Genomic DNA, 12,415 nt, shown 5'->3' on the forward strand with positions numbered 1-12,415 from the left:
ACGTAAAATATTTATTTATTTTCTTTTTTTAGGTACAATATGTATGCAAAAGTACATAAATACTTTATAACAGCGACCGTTATACGTCGCAAGTTATATCTTTGCCCCTAAGTTTGAAGCTTAATTAAAAAAAGAATAAAAAAAAAAACAACAAAAAAAAACGATTTAAAAAAAACAAATTTTATTAAAAAAAAATCTAAAGGAAAATAACCTTTTGAATATTTTTTACTTTCTGGTACGAATTAAAGGAAATAGTATTGTGTGAATCCATCTGACTAATTTCGGCGTGACGTCTGTACGTACGAACATAACTCAAAAACGATTAGCCGTAGAATTTTGGATTAAGGACTGTTGTAACATCTAGTTATGCACCTCCCCTTTTGATTGCAATCGACTTGACCAAAAATGTCCAAAAAAAGCCTAAATTAAAAAAAAAAAAAAACATTTGGATTTTGGACTTTTTATTAACTGCAATAATAAGCCCTCATTGAGAGCTTTTCAAAGATATATCATCAGCGGTACTTATTTTCATTCGTTCTACAGCTATAGCGAAATAAAATTTTAATTAATGAAATATTTAGATCTTACAAGGGGAAGGCACATCGGTTCGAATCAGACTTCATCTCCTTTTTTTTAACTTTCTTTTTTTTAATTTAAATATGTTAATTTATTAATAATTATTAACCTAACAACATAAATAATAACAATAAAAAAATAAAATATGAAAAAATATCAAAAGTTATTAACGAAATAAAATTGTATGTACTTTTCATTTAAAAAAAAATGTGTATATATAATTGAATAGGCGTACAAGGAAGTCATGTGGTGTTCACATCATATTTTTTCTACAGGATTTTGAATACCAATTCAGTACAAAAATAAAGGCATAATTAAAAAAAAAATTTGGATGGAAAATAAAACAGAAAGTCATCGAATTTTACCTTCATTATATAGCAAGATAGTAAGTAAAACTCATAAAAATTTTTTTATTATTTAAATAAATTTCGTTTAATTATACTGTCAGAGTTTGTTAAATTATATCCGTAAATCCATATCTCTAACCGTTCTTAAACTGGATTTCTATGAAGCTATTTATTATACGGAAAAGTATAACGTAAACTCTATAAAAAGGTATCTCCAAAGAAATTAAATGTTTCAAAATAAGAGAACAGATCCTTCGATAAAAATACTACGCTTCCAATTACGGATAAAGTTTTATTTATCATTTTTATATCCCAAAACGTATAATTTTTTAGATTTTCATTCTCAAATAGTAATTTTAAATCGGCTCAAAATTTTTTCATACCAGTTGTTGATTTAGGTGTGTAGATTAATTTTAAAAAAAATCTTGTCTTGATGAAAGCGGATAATTACCGGTTAACCGTATTATTGAAAGCAAGTACACTTACATTCGAATAACCGTAAATAAAAAATTGGTTTCAAAAACGAAATGGAAGACGATGGTTACATAAAAGAATATATATTTTTATTCTTCCATAATAAAATTTTATTTAAAAGGTTAAAAATCTGTCTTCAATTTAAAAAGTACTCCTTAAATTGTTAAATAAAGTTTACCTTTAAATACAAGATAAAGATAATACAAGGTAAATGCAAAGTAAGCTGTGACATATCAGTTGGGGATCAAAGACGTTGGAATACTTACGTTACCGACAGTGACATACGCTATATAAATATGAGTGTACATATATTTGTATATATATATATATATATATCCAGGGAATTTAAAAAGAAAGGGAAATAATGTGGAAACTGATAACTGATTCTATGGCTTGAAATAAGGAAAACGTTCATACAAACATATGTCTGTATGTAATATTTTATTACATAAATATATTACATAAACGTGTAGAAAATTTCATTCTGAGAAAACTGATTTAATAAAGTTTATGAAAAACAAAAAAAATAACTTTTATTAATAACAAACTTAACAAAAAAATCTAATAAGTTTGTAAAAATTAAAATTAGATTTTTTTGTACAATAAATTTAGACGTTTGAAAAATTAAAATATTTCTAATTTACTTTTAAAAAGTAAACACTGTTTTACACTCTAATAATTTATTACACGACTGCCCAAAAAGGAGTGAAATGTATTTAGGGTGTTTGTATATATGGGTGTATATCTATCTATATATATGTAGATATCAATATATATATATATATATATATATATATATATATATATATATAAAACCTATGTGTGATCGCACGTTGTAATCCTTACGTTACCGGGAGTGTAATAAGCCATGTAATACGTGTGTGTGTGTGTGTGTGTGTGTGTGTGTGTGTGTGTGTTTGTGTTTAAATAAATTTAAAAACTTGAAAATAAATTATACTATATAGAAAATTGTTGTCACACCTTTAATTATGATATTTCAGTTAAAATTTAAATCTCCAATAGACCCGGTATCCCTGAGCTGTCTCACTACCTCTTCATCATACCGATGACAGAAATTGTGTAAAACATGAAAGCAATCATCTAATATGCTACAATATTGACACAGACCCGAATCAGCCAGGCCGAAACGCCCTGAACTATACGTAAAAGCACCGTGGCCCGAAAGAAACCGAGTTATTTACTTGTTAGGAAACACCCAACAGACGCTCCACAGACTCCTCAACAACCCACCGGGTTGGTCTAATGGTGAACGCGTCTTCCCAAACCAGCCGATTTGGAAGTCGAGAGTTACAGCGTTCAAGTCCTAGTAAAGTCGGTTATTTTTACACGGACCTGAATACTAGATCGTGGATACCGGTGCTCTTTGGCGGTCGGATTTCAATTAACCGCACATCTGGAATGGTCGAACTGAGAACGTACAAGACTACACTTCATTCACACTCTTACATATCATCCTCATTCGTCCTCTGAAGTATTATCTAAACGGTAGTTACCGAAGGCTAAACAGGAAAAAGAAAAGACTCCTCAACAAAATGACAACTGATATCGCGGAAGAAATCGCGCGTGTAACGCCCATCAGCCGTCTCAACCCGCCTAGTCTGCCGCGATTGAAATCGATCGTTTAAATCTCTCTGATTTTAGCAGAAGTTCATCGACCCGACTTCTTTGCGAAATAGCGTTGTTGACGCTCAAGCGTAAGAACATCAATAGGCTTTACCCCATCGATTACCAGGACAGCCTCACGAGAAATTGTACGGTAACCGCCTGTCACTGTTATTAACAAAAGGCGATGAACCTTCGACAAAGTGTCCCTATATGTTTTAAATTTTAGCTTATCCGCCCAAACAGGTGCGGCATAAACATAATCGCCTCGCACAAACCCTTGTAAAGGATAATCGTAGTTTTAAAATTCAGACCTCGATCCGGATTAACCGCACGTTGAATACCAAAGAACGACTACGATGTCATTTTGTTCTCGTTAAAAGGTTTAACACTTTATCTAATAAAATATTATTCGACAAAACTACTATTTAGCGAACTATTTAAACGGCCGACATTTTGGAATTTTTTACGGTAATATTTACAAATATATTTATTTGGTAAATGATGTTAAGTACATGTACTCCAGATTTCATGAAAATATCTAAATCTGTTCTTAAGATATAGATTATTATTATTATTATTTAAAAAAATAGAAAATGGCGGACAGAGTGAAAGTGAACCAAGATAGGCAATTTGTCCACATGAAGTTGTTTTTGTTTATGTTAATTCCTAAATCGACCCCTTAAGTTTGGCTAACACTGCCCGGAACACATTCCTAAATCGGGCCCTTAAGTTTGGCTAACACTGCCCGGAACACTGTATATTATTATATATAATAGTTTATACAAAATTTCATTTTCAAATGTCAATTGGTCGTTATATATATATATATATATATATATATATATATATATACACACGATATATATTAACGATTGTAAAGTGTAGTAATTTAAACCCTTCATCCGGATTACATTAACGTCCATTATTTACTCTTTGGCAAAATTAGTTTTATCTATTTGGTTCCGTTAATAGCATTTTGTAAACATATGCGCTTTAACTTCAGACGACCATTACCTACACGTATGAAATTCAGTACGGCGTAACATTTACAGTCTAATTTGTACACGCCCGGTTTTTCATTAGCAAGAATGCTTTTAAAAATACTGTTTTAATTTAATTTTTTTTTGTTTTGTACAAACAATTTTTATATTATATATATATATATTATATATCCTGTTAATATAATGTAAATATTTACGATCAAATTTACATTTAATATAAATGTATGTATATTAATTATACATTTTATTATTATTATTATTATTATTTACAGCAATTTGTCTATAATAAAATTATTTAAAGAATTTGTAAATGATTTCTTATTCTAATTTTTCTCTATAAAATTAGTTCAAAATTATTATTAAAATATTTAAAGACTTAAAAATAAATATTTTTTTATTCTTCGTTAAAATAAACGAGTTATTAAGTTATAAAGAAGTAAAAATTAATATTTTTATTACAGAATCGACCCGCAGAAATTTTGACACAATTCATAAAATTCTAAGTTGTTGACAGTAGTAAGATTTTCAACAGTGATTAAGACATAGGTCTGAGAAACCATAACGTAGGTCGTCTACAAATCAATCGCTATAGAAATCGGATGAGTTTAATTATCTCTGGAGTAGGTATGCGTACCTCTACTTCTTTTTAATTTTATTTCTTAAAAAAAAGTAAAATAAAAAAAAAAGCAAAAACACTTAATCGTTTTATTATTTGTCTGGGGGAATAGAAGAGTGTTCACTAAAAAAAAACTTTAACGACATGTTCTACTTGTGAAAATAATGCAAAACGTTCACGTAAACATAGGTCTGGAAACGCTTTACTTTCGAGTAACGGCTAACGAAAGATTTCGCTCGGAATAGAATACGTAAACTTAAACAAAACAAATTAAAAAAAAAGATGCTAAAAGTTATAAAAATAAATTTTAAAGACATCCTTTTAAAATATATTAAATTTTTTTACTATTTCACAGACCGACAATAACAACTAATCAACAACTAAGTTTAGCTTCTAGCATTTCAATATTCATTTGAGCGATGTTTACGCTGTCAAAATCGTATCGCTTTTCCGATCCGGTTTGTGTACTTTGTTTCTAATTAAAATTGATCTTCTCAAATTTGTATTTAATTTTAATAGAGGTTATTTACATCAATTTTCTCAGAATTAAATTCACTTGAATGTTAATAAAAAAATTGTATTTGTTTATTAGTAAATTAACAAAGTTATTTCATTACAAACCTAAAAAAGTGTATTTTTGGACAAAATCTTTTCGTGTTTTACTCCGTTTCTCTTAAAACCTAAGCGACAGAGATGTCTGGGAACACTTTTATTCAAATGTTTAAATCAAAAACCATAAATAAGCAACAAATTTACCCCTCGAGTTGTACCGTAAGAATTTTGTAACGGTTTAATTTCACAGAGGAAGCAGAAATAAATGTTTTTGCGAGCCGAAACTCGCCAAAAAACCGTTATTTTGATCTATGTTAATATGAATTTTTTCCAATTTTTTGGTTATAAAATTATCTCCCAAGAGATTACTGGGCAATTTGGAATCGCTGAATATATTTTGTTTTACATAATGTAACTTAAGAATCTTAGGTAGCAGAAAGAGGCGGCTAATCTTAACGGTTATTGAAATAAGCAATATATATATCTATATATATAATTTATTTATTTTTTCAGTAAAAAAACACGCTTACGGTCACTTACAGTTACCGATGGATGATAATGAATTTTTTAGCGAGTTAAAAACGCCATGTCTGACCGGGATTCGAATCCGGGACCTCCGGACGAAAGGCCGAGATGTTAACACTCTACCACGGAGATCGGCTGTATTTATATTTACACAAATACGAAATTTTTGTATTTTTAAAATTAGACATCTCAATACGACAGTAAATAAATTCAGAGATGCAGATTTTTGACGGACAGAAATACTATCCTGCACCATATTCTACACCGGCCTACGAAAAAGTAAAATTTTTATAAAATTGGAAAACGGATGGATAAAGGAAAATTAAATATACTGAAAAAGAGAATTTAAAGAAAAAATAAGTACACTGGTTTTGACATCTGATTGTAAGAAAGAGGAGAATTCGGTAGAAACAGCTAAGCATCCGATTCAAGAGAGATAAGAAAATGTAATCGAGTACTTAAAGAAGAAAGAAATCAGAGGGAGGGATGAAGACTTTTTTAAGAGAGAATGACACAGGAAATGTGACGTCGATTCGTAATCCTAACAAGGGCCTTGAATAATACGAAAAGAACCAGATGAAATAAAGGCTCTTAGAAAAGGATTATTATTATTATTTTAAATTCTTTTAAGGACGTTTGAAAATTTAAGGAAATAAGAAAGTAAATAAAAAAGAAAAATGGAACATTTTCGTTAAAAAATGTTAACGCGTATTTTTACGGCAATATACAGAAACTACAAATCACGGAAAGAAAAAAATTAGTTTAGTTTGAAATATATTTGACATCGATTATCAACAAAACTGGATATTTAATTTTCGGATAAGTACATAATTAGTAAAATGGATTGTATTAAACACAAACTTAAGAAAAAAGTGACAGCTATGCTTAACAGTTACTGAAATAAGCAAAAACAGGGCTTGGAAAAACTGTGAAAAAAGTAATTGATAATCTAAAAATAGATGGTTATTTCGATTATTAACCACTCATCATCAGTAGATTCGAAGGAGTTAGTTTATACAGCGATAAATGGAAAAGAAAAGATTGTAAAACTTTCCAGGCGCGTCCCTTAAGTTCAAAAAACAGTTTTAAATGGAAGATATAATAAAAATAATCTAAGTAATTTATTTAATTTTAAATATTATTCGGCTTTTACGAATGCAAAAATAAAAAAAAATTTAGCGTAATGAAGTTAACTTTATTAAACAAAATGAAATAAAACAAATGAAAATAAAAATTGTGCGTATTAAATTAAATATAAGTTACGATTAAATATAAATTACAGAAAACAGAAAACAGATATAACGTACAGAAAACAGATTTGACCCACAATTGCAAAAAATATCAAAATGTTCAGAAAAAAATTTGAATCCAATTTGGGACGTCGAACAGTTGCGTCCGCCAGAAAAAGAACCCGATCAGTTGCGTCCCTCATACTAATTTTACCCAAACTCCGTCCATCGTAGGAAATTGTATTTTGCTATTCCGAAAAATGTATCATAATAAGTATAAATATCGGTGTATCTTCCTCTAATCGTTTGTGGATTTAATATACCGGTGAAAAGCAAAAACATATCTCATACTTATTAGTGACAGCTGTAAATATTTATTTGAAATCTGCTGTAATATTTGAAAGGAGCTACAGTATATATTTTGTCAATTCTCTAAGTTAATTATTTAATTTTATTTTTTTGCTGCTCTTTGTCTAGCTATTTATAATAATTTTGTACTTTTAATCTTCTTTGTTACTTTATTTTATCGATAAATATTTCATTCAGACAGCATTTATATACTCTATTCGAAAACAAGGCTTTCTGGTGATTCGTTTTTTCCTGAAGATAAAAATTTCCTTTACCTCTTATTTGACCTGCATATCAGCTTGGATATTTTTCAAAACGTCAATCCAATTTGACAAATCTAACTAACGACAACTAAATGAGAAATAAATCCCGGAAAAGGTATAAATGTAACAAGAAGCAGCTGGGATGGGTGTGTTGAACCGTTCTTACTGTTAGTAATAACGAGGAAGCAATTGATTGGTGTGAAAATAGGAGTCAGTGGCGGACGGAATTGACCGAGCCCGGCCATTTTAGAGTATGATTGGTAAAAAAAAAAAAACAACGCATTTTGATGATTCGGTTTGATTTCCTTGTTCGACAGTTTCCTCATACGAGTATACCAATTTTAAATAACATTATTTTTTAAATAATATACTTTTTAATAATAAATAATTACATATTTTTTAAACAACTCGACTTGAAAAACATATAAAGTATCAGAGAGATAGTAAACAAAATTCAATCATTTTTAAAAATTATTAAGTCGAGACCCATGGGAGATCGCCTTTTTAAAAATGTTTCCATGTCATCTACGTTGATACTAAAATGCAGTTAGATTTTCAATCTTCAAAATTAAAGTTAAAATATATATATATATATATAATTCAAGTACGGATCCCGTTCAGACCTCTAATTATTATGGGATCAAATAAGTTAATTTATCTCACTTAAAAATGAGATTTTTAAATAAACAAACATTTGGATTCAAATGATTTGAAATCACCCGTAGTTCAATTCTGCCTGGAAACTGGTCAGACAGCTTTGTTTTTTCTCCACTGTTATAAAAAAAATAAGTAACCCCCTAGAATATAAGCGCGTGATAGGTGTTTTGGTTGTCTTTTTAAAAGTTTTCTTTATTTTTTCGATCTAGACATTTTCTGCCTTAAAGGACCGCGCAAATATCATTCATTTCATGTAATTTCTTTAAGTTACGCATTCTTTCGGACTTTTTAGCTCTTATTTCTTCAGTCCAATTTCATGAATGATAATTTATTTCATTAAGCCGGCCCGATTAAAAAAAATAAACGAATATCGTGATGCTCCCTTGCCCGATGGAATCGAAATCAGGCGAAAGCTGGTAAATAATCAAATAATACAAAATTTCCATGTTTTTGATCAACGGGATTTTGAGTTATGAGGCAAACTTATTATGTTTTTAAATAATTTTGAATATCCCTTAACCACTAAATCCGACATCAGGCTACTTGAATTAACAAAAAAAAAAAAAAAACTAAAATTTAAATAATATAATAAATATTTTTGCCAAACTGAAACTCAATTTTCTACAACAATTATAAAGAAAGGCAAAAGATAAATTGGCGAAAATTACCCCCTCCACTTTTTCAATTTTGTCCAATGTTTATTGACATCATTGCCTATATATAGAAAAGTTTTGAGGCTATCTCTAAGAATTTATGTCGAGCCAGACCACAGATATTAATCAAAGTACAGGTCAAGGCAATGTACGTAGATACATCTTCGGGAAATTTGTACAACTGATTTCATGTTTTTGCACCAAGGGAGTCCGCAATACTTTACCTTTATAGCTCTGCTATTGTTAAATCCAGGAAAGTAAAAAAAAAACTAACAGTAACAATAATGAAGTGAAAAATAAACCATTCTTACCAAGTATTACTAAACGAGAATTTCTACAGGTGTTAATAAAACAGAAATAAAAACAGCTGTTCACCAAATTTTTCGCTTTTATCTCAATCGAAAGAGTAGTGTAACCTTCAGGACCACCGTTAGATATTGCTTTAGAGGATGAGATGAATGATTTGTACAGTGTGTGAAAATGCCATGCCTGACCGGGATTCAAACCCAGGACCTCCGGATGAAAGGCTGAGACACTACCACTCACGCTACGGAGGCCGTCGAAGGTAAAGGTAGCTTAAATCATCTGAACTCTGAAACTTGTTATTTAAGATTTCCGACCGCTATCTAATACTCGTATCATTTATATAAGAAAAAATTGTTATCTAAGAAATAAAGAAATATTGAAAAAAATACGGTATATACTTAATAAAAATACAAGTTTCAAAAGTCGGAACACTAGGAAGATAGTCAGGATACAATGAAGCTGTCTACTAGCCACCTAAAAAGTAAAATATATATATAATTTCTATTTTTTTTTGTCTTCAGTCATTTGACTGGTTTGATGCAGCTCTCCAAGATCCCCTACCTAGTGCTAGTCGTTTCATTTCAGTATACCCCCTACATCCTACATCCCTAACAATTTGTTTTACATATTCCAAACGTGGCCTGCCTACACAATTTTTCCCTTCTACCTGTCCTTCCAATATTAAAGCGACTATTCCAGGATGCCTTAATATGTGGCCTATAAGTCTGTCTCTTCGTTTAGCTATATTTTTCCAAATGCTTCTTTCTTCATCTATTTTCCGCAACACCTCTTCATTTGTCCACCTCACTTTATCCACCCATCTGATTTTTAACATTCTCCTATAGCGCCGCATTTCAAAAGCTTCTAATCTTTTTTTCTCAGATACTCCGATAGTCCAAGTTTCACTTCCATATAAAGCGACACTCCAAACATATCACTTTCAAAAATCTTTTCCTGACATTTAAATTAATTTTTGATGTAAACAAATTATATTTCTTACTGAAGGCTCGTTTAGCTTGTGCTATTCGGCATTTTATATCGCTCCTGCTTCGTCCATCTTTAGTAATCCTACCTCCCAAATAACAAAATTCTTCTACCTCAATAATCTTTTCTCCTCCTATTTTCAAATTCAGTGGTCCATCTTTGCTATTTCTACTTCATTTCATTACTTTTGTTTTGTTCTTGTTTATTTTCATGCGATAGTTCTTGCGTAGGACTTCATCTATGCCGTTCATTGTTTCTTCTAAATCCTTTTTACTCTCGCCTAGAATTACCATATCATCGGCAAATCGTAGCATCTTTATCTTTTCACCTTGTACTGTTACTCCGAATCTAAATTGTTCTTTAACATCATTAACCGCTACTTCCATGTAAAGATTAAAAAGTAACGGAGATAGGGAACATCCTTGTCAAACTCCCTTTCTTATTACGGCTTCTTTCTGATGTTCTTCAATTGTTACTGTTGCTGTTTGGTTCCTGTACATGTTAGCAATTGTTCTATCTCTGTATTTGAACCCTAATTATTTTAAAATGCTGAACATTTTATTCCAGTCTACGTTATTCAATGCCTTTTCTAGGTCTATAAACGCCAAGTATACCGGTTTGTTTTTCTTTAATCTTCCTTCCACTATTAAACTGAGGCCTAAAATTGCTTCCCTTGTCCCTACAATTTTCCTGAAACCAAATTGGTCTTCTCCTAACATTTCTTCCACTCTTCTCTCAATTCTTCTGTATAGAATTCTAGTTAAGTATTTTGATGCACGATTAGTTAAACAAATTGTTCTGTATTCATCACATTTATCTGCCCCTGCTTTTTTTGGTATCATGATTATACACTCTTTTTGAAGTCTGACGGAACTTCCCCTTTTTCATAAATATTACACACCAGTTTGTATAATCTATAAATCACTTCCTCACCTGCACTGCGCAGTAATTTTATAGGTATTCCGTCTATACCAGCAGCCTTTCTGCCATTCAAAAAAAAAAATAATAATTTGTATATTTAACGTTAATTAGACACAGTTAACGAGCGTATATTGATATAGTGCGCGATACGTCATTACACGGAATAAACATAATCTAATCAAACATACGCCCACTTCTCTCGCTAACCTCGTCTGATTAACGTTAAAAATAAGAGTGATATGCAATCACTCATACGTATAGGTGATTTTATTTTTATATACGCAAACTAAACAATTGGATTTCCGTATAACCGATATTCTTTTTGTGTACATCCTGTAAATCCAAACTACTGTTTCAGATGTTTTTTATTTTTACTTTTAACAATATAATACCTTGTAGAGTTAGCTATCACACACGCCACCTTATCGCCTATCATCCAAAAGTATACGCCTTCTCGGTACAATAATTGTTAGCGATTGCTGGAAGACATATAATTATTTGCAACCAACATTTAGCGAAGAACCGCAAATATAATTTCATACATACACGGGAGCTCATACAGAGACTACCGAACGTGCGTGGCGAGAAATGCAATCAAACATTCCTCGGTAGGAAATCGTAAGCACTACTTGCACGGGCGTCTCGCAGAGTTCTTTTTCAAAAGAAAATACAGGGACTAAAAGATCCGAGTACGTCATTTGTGGTTCGGTCTTCCTTCACTGTATCCTAACTATATGATGGACTTGATAACAACGCTACTGCCATTACAGATTCTGAGGAAGAATAATGAGGTAATTTCATTCTTCCGACTTTTGAAACTTGTATTTTTATTAAGTATATAACATATTTTTCAACGTACTTCAATTTGAAACAGATTAAGGTTGAGGACTCTTCAGGTTCATAATTACCGATAAAATTATTATCTAAGAAATACAAAGATAGCATGAATCTTAAACAAAGAAATACACTTCTCCTTTAAGAACAAAAATAAAAAAGGAATATTACAGTTAAATGTTTTTACGACGGAAAATTTTTTCGTAGTTTTTAAATAATCTCTGAAACGCTATTAGATCTGGGTCTGTTGTTTTTAAAATAAAACTTCTTTCATTGTAGGGAGTGTTTTGTTGAGTATTTTAAAAGTGTTTTATTGTTGGGAAACATAACTAATTCCTATTTATTACGGATAGCTTTTAAAAATGTAAATTAGTTTCCAGTAAGAAAGTTAATGTACAATAAAGAATAAACATTGTATAAATACAAAATTAAGGGATTATAGTACAGCTGTAATCTTGTACGGCATGGAAACTACAAATATAACCGGAATAGAAAATCTATTG

The sequence above is a fragment of the Lycorma delicatula genome, chromosome 9, assembly GCF_047948215.1.
Source record: "Lycorma delicatula isolate Av1 chromosome 9, ASM4794821v1, whole genome shotgun sequence".
NCBI lineage: Eukaryota > Metazoa > Arthropoda > Insecta > Hemiptera > Fulgoridae > Lycorma > Lycorma delicatula.